Source organism: Triticum dicoccoides, chromosome 2A, assembly GCF_002162155.2.
Source record: "Triticum dicoccoides isolate Atlit2015 ecotype Zavitan chromosome 2A, WEW_v2.0, whole genome shotgun sequence".
Taxonomy (NCBI): Eukaryota; Viridiplantae; Streptophyta; class Magnoliopsida; order Poales; family Poaceae; genus Triticum; species Triticum dicoccoides.
The window spans coordinates 182032942-182045137 of record NC_041382.1 but is presented as its reverse complement, the minus strand read 5'-3'; positions in this window follow the sequence as shown (position 1 = coordinate 182045137).

Below are 12196 nucleotides of genomic sequence, written 5' to 3'. Positions count from 1 at the left end.
GAGACAACTCAAATATGAAAATAACGAAATCCCCAACTCTCTCCGAGGGTCCTTGAGTTGCGTGAAATTTCAAGGATCAACCAAAATGCAATAAATATGATATGCAATAATGATCTATTGTATAACATTCCAAATTGAAAATTTGGGATGTTACAGAAATTTTATTACTCTCCGCACAAGCAAAATTCTTCTCATGAATAATAGTGGGAGCAAACTCAACAAAATAATTATCATGTGAGACATAATCCAATTGAAAACTAAAATTATGATGACAAGTTTCATGGATATCATTATTCTTTATAGCATACAAGTCATCACAATAATCTTCATAGATAGTAACTTTGTTCTCATAATCAATTGGAACCTCTTCCGAAATAGTGGATTCATCACAAAATAAAGTCATGACCTCTCCAAATCCACTTTCATCAATATAATCATCATAAATAGGAGTCATGCTTTCATCATAATAAATTTGCTCATCAAAACTTGGGGGACAAAAAAAGATCATCTTCATCAAACATAGCTTCTCCAAGCTTGTGGCTTTGCATATCATTAGCATCATGGATATTCAAGGAAATCATACTAACAACATTGCAATCATTCTCATCATTCAAATATTTAGTGCCAAACATTCTAATGCATTCTTCTTCTAGCACTTGAGCACAATTATCGGAATCCTTATTCTCATGATAGATATTAAAAATATGAAGCATACGAGGTATCCTCAATTCCATTTTTTATATAATTTTCTTTTATAAACTAAACTAGTGATAAAACAAGAAACAAAAAGATTCGATTGCAAGGTATAAAGATATAACTTCAAGCGCTAACCTCCCCGGCAACGGCGCCAGAAAAGAGCTTGATGTCTACTACACGACCTTCTTCTTGTAGACGTTGTTGGGCCTCCAAGTGCAGAGGTTCGTAGGACAGTAGCAAATTTCCCTCAAGTGGATGACCTAAGGTTTATCAATCTGTAGAAGGCGTAGGATGAAGATGGTCTCTCTCAAGCAACCCTGCAACCAAATAACAAAGAGTAGCTTGTGTACCCAACACACCCAATACAATGGTAAATTGTATAGGTGCACTAGTTCGGCGAAGAGATGGTGATACAAGTGGTATATGGATAGTAGATAATAGTTTTTGTAATCTGAAAATATAAAAACAGCAAGGTAACTAATGATAAAAGTGAGCGTAAACGGTATTGCAATGCGTTGAAACAAGGCCTAGGGTTCATACTTTCACTAGTGCAAGTTCTCTCAACAATAATAACATAATTGGATCATATAACTATCCCTCAACATGCAACAAAGAGTCACTACAAAATCACTAATAGCGGAGAACAAACAAAGAGATTATGGTAGGGTACGAAACCACCTCAAAGTTATTCTTTCCAATCAATCCGTTGGGCTATTCCTATAAGTGTCACAAACAGCCCTAGAGTTCATACGAGAATAACAACTTAATACACAAATCAACCAAAACCCTAATGTCACCTAGATACTCCAATGTCACCTCAAGTATCCACGGGTATGATTATACGATATGCATCACACAATCTCAGATTCATCTATTCAACCAACACATAGAACCTCAAAGAGTGCCCCAAAGTTTCTACCGGAGAATCACGACGAAAACGTGTGCCAACCCCTATGCATAGGTTCATGGGCGGAACCCGCAAGTTGATCACCAAAACATACATCAAGTGAATCACGTGATATCCCATTATCACCAAAGATACACACGGCAAGACATACATCAAGTGTTCTCAAATCTTTAAAGACTCAATCCGATAAGACAACTTCAAAGGGAAAACTCAATCCATTACAAGAGAGTAGAGGGGGAGAAGAAACATAAGATGCAACTATAATAGCAAACCTCGCGATAGATCAAGATCGTACCATCTCAAGAACACGAGAGAGAGATAGAGAGAGATCAAACACATAGCTACTGGTACATACCCTCAGCCCCGAGGGTGGACTACTCCGTTCTCGTCATGGAGAGCACCGGGATGACGAAGATAGCCACCGGAGAGGGATTCCCCCCTCCAGCAGGGTGCCAGAACAGGTCTAGATTGGTTTTTGGTGGCTACGGAGGCTTCTGGCGGCGGAACTCCCGATCTATTGTGCTCCCCGATAGTTTTAGGGTATATGGATATATATATATATATATAGGCGGAAGAAATACATCAGGGGAGCCACGAGGGGCCCATGAGGGTGGAGGGCGCGCCCAGGGGGTGGGCGCGCCCCCCTGCCTCGTGGCTTCGTCGTTGATCCCCTGACGTGCACTCCAAGTCTTCTAGGCTTCTTCTGGTCCAAAAATAAGTTCCGTGAAGTTTCAGGTCAATTGGACTCCGTTTGATTTTCCTTTTCTATGATACTCTAAAACAAGGAAAAAACAGAAACTGGCACTGGGCTCTGGATTAATAGGTTAGTCCCAAAAATCATGTAAAATAGCATATAAATGCATATCAAACATCCAAGGTTGATAATATAATAGCATGGAACAATAAAAAATTATAGATACATTGGAGACGTATCAAGCAGTGAGGATAATCCTCAAGTTATGGACCCAGTCCGTGTAGTTGCTACCATCATCTTTCAACTTAGCTTTCTCTAGGAACACATTAAAATTCAATGGAACAACAGCACTGGCCATCTATCTACAACAACATAGACATGCAAAATACTATCAGGTACTAAGTTCATGATAAATTAAAGTTCAATTAATCAAATTACTTAAGAACTCCCACTTAGATAGACATCTCTCTAATCATCTGAGTGATCACGTGATCCATATCAACTAAACCATGTCCGATCATCACGTGAGATGGAGTAGTTTTCAATTGTGAACATCACTATGTTGATCATATCTACTATATGATTCACGCTCGACCTTTCGTTCTCCAGTGTTCCGAGGCCATATCTGCATATGCTAGGCTCGTCAACTTTAACCCGAGTATTCAGCGTGTGCAAAACTGGCTTTCACCCATTGTATGTGAACATAGTGCTTATCACACCCGATCATCACGTGGTGTCTCGGCACGACAAACTGTAGCAACGGTGCATACTCAGGGAGAACACTTATACCCTGAAATTTAGTGAGAGATCATCTTATAATGCTACCGTCGATCTAAGCAAATTAAGATTCATAAAGGATAAACATCACATGCACTCAATATAAGTGATATGATATGGCCATCATCATCTTGTGCCTGTGATCTCCATCTCCAAAGCACTGTCATGATCACCATCGTCACCGGCTTGACACCTTGATCTCCATCGAAGCATCGTTGTCGTTACGCCAACTATTGCCTCCATGACTATCGCTACCGCTTAGTGATAAAGTAAAGCAATTACATAGCGATTGCATTTCATACAATAAAGCGACAACCATATGGGTCCTGACAGTTGTCCATAACTGTGTTACAAAACATGATCATCTCATACAATAAAAATTAGCATCATGTCTTGACCATATCACATCACAACATGCCCTGCAAAAACAAGTTAGACGTCCTCTACTTTGTTGTTGCAAGTTTTACGTGGCTGCTACGGGCTGAGCAAGAACCATTCTTACCTACACATCAAAAACCACAACGCGGTATAGTGATTGCTTTTTGATCTTCATAAAGAACCCTGTTCATTGAATCCGATTCAACTAAAGCTGGAGAAACAGACACCCACTAGCCACCTATGTGCGAAGCACGTCGGTAGAACTAGTCTTGCGTAAGCGTAAGCGTAATGTCGGTCTGGGCCGCTTCATCCAACAATGCCGCTGAATCAAGAATCAACTAGTGACGACAAGCAATATGTATATACCCACGCCCACAACTCCTTCCCGTTCTACTCGTGCATATGACATCTACACATACACCTGGCTCGGATGCCACTGTCGGGAAACGCAGTAATTTCAAAAAATTTCCTACGCACACGCAAGATCATGGTGATGCATAGCAATGAGAGGGGAGAGTGTCATCCACGTACCCCCGTAGACCATAAGCGGAAGCGTTATGACAACGCGGTTGATGTTGTTGTACGTCTTCACGATCGACTGATCCTAGTACCGAACATACAGCACCTCCGCGATCTGCACACGTTCAGCTCGATGACATCCCATGAACTCACGATCCAGTAGAGCTTCGAGGGAGAGTTCCGTCAGCACGACGGCATGATGACATTGTTGATGAAGTTACCGATGCAGGGCTTCACCTAAACACCGCTACGATATGACCGAGGTGGATTATGGTGGAGGGGGCAACGCACACGGCTAAAAGATCAATGATCAACTTGTGTGTCTATGGGGTGCCCTCTCCCCCGTATATAAAGGAGTGGAGGAGGGGGAGAGGCCAGCCCTCCTAGGCGCGCCCCAAGGGGAATCCTACTCCCACCGGGAGTAGGACTCCAACCCTTCCAAGAGTAGGAGTAGGAGAGAGGGAAGGAGGAGATAGGGGGAAGGAAAGGGGGGCGCCGCCCCCCTCCTTGTCCAATTCAGACTAGAGGGAGAGGGGGTGCCGTGGCCTTCCCTGGCCGCCCCTCCTCTTCTCCACTAAGGCCCAATAGGCCCATTACACTCCCCGAGGGGTTCCGATAACGCCCCGGTACTTTGGTTTTTGTCCGAACTTGCCCGGAACCCTTTCGAAGTCCAAACATAGTCATCCAATATATCGATATTTATGTCTCGACCATTTCGAGACTGCTCGTTGTGTCCATGATGGGACTCCGAACTACCTTCGGTACATCAAAACACATAAACTCATATTACCGATCGTCACCGAACGTTGAGTGTGCGGACCCTATGGGTTCGAGAACTATGTAGACATGACCGAGACTCGTCTCCGGTCAATAACCAATAGCGGAACCTGGATGCTCATATTGGCTCCTACATAGTCTACGAAGATCATTATCGGTCAAACCGCATAACGGTATACGTTGTTCACTTTGTCATCGGTATGTTACTTGCCCGAGATTCGATCGTCCGTATCTCAATACCTAGTTCAATCTTGTTACCGGCAAGTCTCTTTACTCGTTCTATAATGCATCATCCCACAACTAACTCATTAGTTACATTGCTTGCAAGGCTTATAGTGATGTGCACCCGAGCCGAACCCGGCGCGCTGGGGGGCGCCTGTGTGACGCCCTGAGACCGATGTGCCAGGTGTCCTCTAGTTATTCGCTGTTGTGGCCTTGTCATGTGCTTGCGTGTCATGCATTGCATATCATGTCATCATGTGCATTTCATTTGCATACATGTTCGTCTCATGCATCCGAGCATTTTCCCCGTTGTCCGTTTTGCAATCCGGCGCTCCTATGTCACCTGGTGTCCCTTTCTACCTCTTTTCGTGTGCCGGTGTTAAACATTTTAGGATTGGACCGAGACTTGTCATGCGGCCTTGGTTTACTACCGGTAGACCGCCTGTCAAGTTTCGTGCCATTTGGACTTCGTTTGATACTCCAACGGTTAACCGAGGGACCGAGAAGGCCTCATGTGTGTTTCAGCCCAACACCCTTCCAAAGTGGCCCAAGACCCACCTAAACCTCCTCCATCCTCTCTGTCGTTCGATCACGATCACGTGGCCACAAACCGCACCTCTTTTGGACTCTCCTAACTCCCTCTACCTATATATTTGTGTCTCCCTCTGAAATTTCCGCGTAGATCAAACCCTAGCCCCACTCCTCGCGCCGCCGAACAAAGCTTCCCACCGCGCCAGACATGTCCTCTGCCTCCGCCACCTCACTCCGCCCAATAGCATCGCGACACGTCGCCACGCACCGTGCCCACTTCGTCAGGGCCCGGCGAAGCCCAGATCCATCCCTTCCCGGGCCCGAGTCGGGCCGCCGCTTCCCGCGCGAGCCGCCGCCCGTGTCCGTCGTCTTCGCCACTTCCGATCGCCGGACTCGCCCCGTCGGAGCCCGCCGCCTCGCCGGTGCGACTCCCCATGCTCGCCGGCCGTCCGGCCGCCGCTCCGCCACTGCCAAGGGTCGCCGCCGCCCTGTTCCGGCTCTCGGTCGCCGCCATGCCACGCCGGAGCTTCGTCGCCGTGCCATCCTTCGCCGGTCGATGCCCGCCTCACCGGAGCACATCCCCGCCGGACCCGCGCCGCCGTCCACGGCTTCACCGGAGTCGCCACTCCCTGCGCCGGATCGGGAGGAGCCCGATCTCAAGGAGGAGCCTCATTGACTCCCGCATGGGCCACCGCAGACCAGCGCCGGCCCATCTTCTCCAGGCCCAGCTCCACTTCCTCCGGCCTGATGTTTTTTTTCTCGGGTGGGTATATTTCTCTAAGTCCCCTATTTTTTTGGGCATATTCATCGCATCGTAACTCTGCATCCATAACTGCGATTCATACGTGTGGAAAATCAAAATGATTGCCTCGACGAGTACATCATTTCATCTCATTGCATCATTTTCATTTGAGCTCATCTTGATGCCCGAAATGCTGTTGGAAGAGGGCTATGTGATGAATTTGTCAGATATGTTTCAGCAAATGGCATTTTGTCATTTTTGCCATGATTAATGTGTGCATGCTATGATCCTGGGCTCTACATGTGTTTTGTTATATGCCATGCCATCTTTACAGAGGTGCTTTCCATGTATTTTTGTGATCTTTGTGGTGACTAGCACAAGCTTGCAAAGTAGCGTAAACGGTAATGCTGTTTTCAGGGACTTAGAATTTCACAAAGTCCTTGTCCTGATTTTGTTGTCATGCCATATGTTCATGTTATTTCCTAGTGATTCGTGCCTCTTTTGAGGATGATCAGTAAGGATGTTTTGTTACCATTGTGGTGATCTATCTATCCATGTCTTTGTTTGCATTTATGGAGCACCCTAGCTTGAGTCAATCAAGCTCTACTTTTGCTATAAAATGTTCCTGGCAGATTGTTAACTTGTTTAGCGATTTTGCCGAGGATGTTGCTATTGATCCGTGCATGCTATGTTGTTGTTCTTGCCATATCTAGCTTCTATGCCATGTCTTCTTGATGGGTGTATGCTTAGTTTGTCATGCTTTGCTCTTTAGTGAGTGCATCGAGCTCGTAAACATGCCTAATCGTTAACTGTTTTGCATGTTCCAGTTTTTCACTAAGTCTGAATCTGTTTATGTTTTTGCCATGTTCACATGCTTGCAATTGTATTTTCTGATCGCTTTTGGCTCAAGGTCACTAAGGGACTTTTGTTATGTGCATAGAGTAGATTCATGCCATGCCTTGCTTTGCCATGTTAAGTTCCTGTAGCATGTAGCTTTCAAGCTCTAAAGTGTGCTTCCTGATGATAAATTCCAGACTTGTGTTAATTTCACTAAGTCTGAAACCTGTTATCATTTGCACTTTTGTCATGCTTGTTTGAGCCTGTTAATGAGTGTATTAGCCGTAGCTTAGTGCTCATCTTTTGTCAAGCATCTTGAGTGGATCCCTGCCATGTATTTTGTTGCCATGTTTGAGTGTCGTAGCATATTCATCTTGATGCATTTAGTTGGTCACTTCCTGATTATCGCACACCGGTGCCATATTTGTCTTGCTTGCCATTTCCAAACCGTGCATCCGATTCGGGTGATCTTTATATCGATTTCGACCGAAATCACCTCACCTTTCCAGTGGCACTCTTGTATTTACCAGCTGAGGCTAGGTTCAATCATTCCTTTCCAAATCATGCATATGCACCGCATACCGCATCCCGCATATCATACCATGTTCATGTGTTGATTGTTTACTATGTTGTGTGCTTCTTTCCGGTGTTTGCTTCTTCGGGTTGGTTCCGATAACGTCGCGTTTTTGAGGAACCGTTCAACTACGTCCGTTTGCCTTCTTCATGGACTCATTCTTCTTCCTTGCGGGATTTCAGGCAAGATGACCATACCCTCGAAATCACTTCTATCTTTGCTTGCTAGATGCTCGCTCTTTTGCTATGCCTATGCTGCGATACCTACCTCTTGCTTATCATGCCTCCCGTATTGTTAAACCAAGCCTCTAACCCACCTTGTCCTAGCAAACCGTTGTTTGGCTATGTTACCGCTTTGCTCGGCCCCTCTTATAGCGTTGTTAGTTGTAGGTGAAGATTGGAGCTTGTTCCTTGTTTGGAACATGGATATCTTGTTGGGATATCACAATATCTCTTATTTAATTAATGCATCTATATACTTGGTAAAGGGTGGAAGGCTCGGACTTATGCCTGGTGTTTTGTTCCACTCTTGCCGCCCTAGTTTCCGTCATGTCGGTGTTATGTTCCCAGATTTTGTGTTCCTTACGCGGTTGGGTTATAATGGGAACCCCTTGACAGTTCGCCTTGAATAAAACTCCTCCAGCAATGCCCAACATTGGTTTTACCATTCGCCACCTAGCCTTTTCTTTCCCTTGGGTTCTGCAGACTCAAGGATCATCATTATTTTAACCCCCCCCCCCCCGGGCCAGTGGTCCTCTAAGTGTTGGTCCAACCTGTCAGCCGCCGATGGCCACCAGGGGCAACTCTGGGCTGGCCTACCGGAAGTTTGGACAATCTGATTGTGCCCTGAGAACAAGATATGTGCAGCTCCTATCGGGATTTGTCGGCACATTCGGGCGGTGTTGCTGGACTTGTTTTACCATTGTCGAGGATGTCTTGTAACCTGGATGCCGAGCCTGATCGGATTGTCTTGGGAGAAGGAATATCCTTCGTTGACTGTGAGAGCTTGTGATGGGCTAAGTTGGGACACCCCTACAGGGTTTTGAACTTTCGAAAGCCGTGCCCGCGGTTATGGGCGGATGGGAATTTGTTAATGTCCGGTTGTAGAAAACCTGAAGTTTACCTTAATTAAAATACATCAACCGCGTGTCTTACCGTGATGGTATCTTCTCGGTGGGGTCCAGGAAGTGAACACGGTGTTGGAGTTATGCTTTACGTAGGTTGTTCTAGGATCACTTCTTGATCATAGTTTCTCGAACGTGCTTTTGCCTTCTCTTCTCACTCTCATTTGCGTTGTTAGCCACCAAATATGCTAGTCGCTTGCTGCAGCTCCACCTCATACCTTTTACCCTTACCTATAAGCTTAAATAGTCTTGATCGCAAGGGTGTGAGATTACTGAGTCCCCGTGACTCACAGATACTTTCAAAACCAGTTTGTAGGTGCCGATGTTATCGAGCAGTTGACGCAACCAAGCTCAAGGAGGAGCTCGATGAAGATCTTGTCCTTTGTGTTGTTTCTTTTCAGTCGATCAGTAGTGGAGCCCAGTTGGGGTCAATCGGGGATCTGTGTAGCATTTGGGGTAGTCTTCTTTCATTTTGGTTCCGTAGTCGGACCTTGATTGTATCTGGATGATGTAATGCTTTATTCATGTAACTATGTGAAGTTGAGATTGTAAGCCAACTATGTATCTCTTTCCCTTATGTATGACATGGGTTGTGTGAAGATTACCTCACTTGCGACATTGCTTTCAATGCGGTTATGCCTCTAAGTCGTGCTTCGACACATGGGAGATATAGCCGCATCGAGTGTGTTACAAGTTGGTAATCAGAGCCTTCCCCGACTTTAGGAGCCCCCTGCTTGATCGAATCATTGGCGTTGTTGAGTCTAGAAAAATGTTTTGAGTCATTTAGGATTATATATATCGGAGAGTGAGGAATTCTTTTTACTCCCCAGTCCCTTCATCACTCTGGTGAGGCATGCTGACGTAGAGTTTTGACTCTTCTCTTCTCAAATTTCACAAAAAAAAATTAGGATCACGCGGGTATCTTGGAATCGTTCGGATGGTTTTGTGACGAGAACATTGTTCTTGGTGCCTCCTGACATTTAGGGGTTGTGGCAGTGTCCCGGGGAGTTGAGCTCCGAGGTGTTGTCGTCACAATTTTATCGTTGCAGTTTTGGAATACCTAATTTTTATTCGCCGACATCGAAAATCTCTTTTATGCAGTTGTTGGTGAGATAACCTCGACGCCACCCAGTACTGGGGCGGGAGTTCGGGAGCATTGCCATAACTCATATAACGGATGTTTTTCGAAGGTTGAGGTAGACAATTTATGAAGGTTTCTTGGTTATGTGTTGAAGGATGGATACAGCTGGATGTAGGATTTGTTAGTTTGGGTGAGATATTTTGCTTCCCGTGTATCCCCAACACCTGATTGCATAACCGAAAAATTTCGGGAGTTTATAAGTGGGAATTCAAGTAGGTCTTAGGATTTCTTTCCGACGGATATATGATATGAAATTGGGGTTCGACGTCTAGTGGTCCGCCTATTCATGGTTGGTTTTACAGTGGTCTCGTTGTGTCTTAAAGAGTCCTTGGCTATGCCGACTCGGGGATGCTTCGTATGTCATGTGCACTGCCTTGTACATGATGGTGTTGTACGATCGAGACCGTGTAGGCCCCACCATGAAAACTGTGGATGAAATCTCTATCATATGTTTGTTACGGCTTATTCTGCAAGCCAAAACTTTGTTTTGTTTTGAGTTGTGGTATTCGAGTTGCTTCGAAGTCAAGAGTTGATTCCATTCCTTTCCTAAGTGGTGTTCTCATACTCCTATGCGAATACTAATCCCTGTTGTTCATCGATTTTTGTCATTTCAATTTCTTTCCAACCGATGTGCTTCTCTTTCAAGTGGATCCGATCATTTCAACATCCGCAAGATTCAATCTCAGTTTCTCTACGGTGGTTGCTTCATTCGTCCCAAGTTGTCTTTGTTTTCCCACCCTCCCACCCTTATTTCTTCTAGGACTTGGATTTCTTTATCGAGTATCCATCTTATTGATGTGAAGCCTCTCCATTCTTTTCCTTTAATGTTCTTATTCGGTGATTCTCATGAAGATCCTAACGGAGCCTCAAGTTCATCATTGTTCATTCTTTTCATCTCCGGTGGATTTAAGTCAAGCTTTGTCAATCATATCCTTTTTCTTCTTGCTAATACCTTCTCATGCCGGTGCACCTCTTAATCATTCATTTCTCGCTATTCGTTTATTCGGGAGTGCTGAAGATATCTCAGAAGGCTCGTCTTTTCATTCAAGATCCGTTCAACTTATTTCGAGGTTGTTATCTCATTCAAGCCGTTAAATTCAACCGGTGAATTCTCTCTTTTATATCATTTCAACGGTGTTTCTTTTGAGTGGGCCCTAACCCACAGGTCTTTTCCCAGGATCTTACATGACTCTTCTTTTCCCGGAGCTATCCTCAAATTTATTTTCCAAGTTTGACGTAAGTATGAATTATCATCAGTCAAATGCCTTTCTCCAAGATCTTTCAAAATTCTTTCATCGTTGGCTCAACCTTCCATTTTTCATCCCAGAGTATCTCAACAATTTGGTGGTGTTTCTCATCGCCATTCTCAGATTTGGAAGACCGAAGAAGAGTTTCTTTTAAATCTTGCCCCATTCTCTGCCATCCTCCCATAATTGTTTCGGTTGCGAGAATTTCTTTTCACTTATCCGGAGCAAATTCAGGAGTATTTTCAGTTTGATCATCCGGAGCCCATCATCTCAGATTTATTCTTTCTTAGCTTTCAGCTATCTTTCTCCAAATTCTACCGGTGCATCGCCCAAGTATTATCTAATCAGCTTGTGATCTCTTCATTCTCTTGTATCTAAATTTCCCCAAGTATCTTTGTTCGTTTTCAATATTCTTACCGGTGATTCATCTCTTTTCTTCGTTCATTTTCAATTCTTACGATGGTTCTTCCCAGTTTCTTATTCCTTCATTTATCATATAAATGCATTCGTGTTTTCCAAATTCTACCGGTGGATCGCTGAAGAACTTCTCAAGCTCAAGTTATACCTCTCTCTAATCCTTTCCACGAGAATAAGTAATATGTCAAATCCGTTGCTTGTCATCAATTTAAAATGGTGAAGGATAAGCATAATGTAATTCTTATTCTTGCTTCATCGAGTAAATTCAATTCCCTACTCTGGAGGCTCATCAATTTACTGATTTCAATTGTTCATCTTCTCTTTTTTTCCCGGAGTTCCAATCTTTTTCAACTATTTCACCACGGAGATTCATCTAAATCAGTACAAGGTTTCACCTTGTGTTTACAACTTCTTTTTCCTTCCGTTTGATCATTCTTTTGTTTACCGGAGTTCTTCATGGAGGCTCAACATTGTGGTTCATCAAGGATTCAATTCATATTCGAAGTGTTCATTGAGATTCTTTTCGGAGGAGCTCAAGCATTCTTCATATTGCAATCCGGAACGCTATTCTTTCACGTATATCTTTTGAGGTGGTGTTATGTCTTTCTTGATAA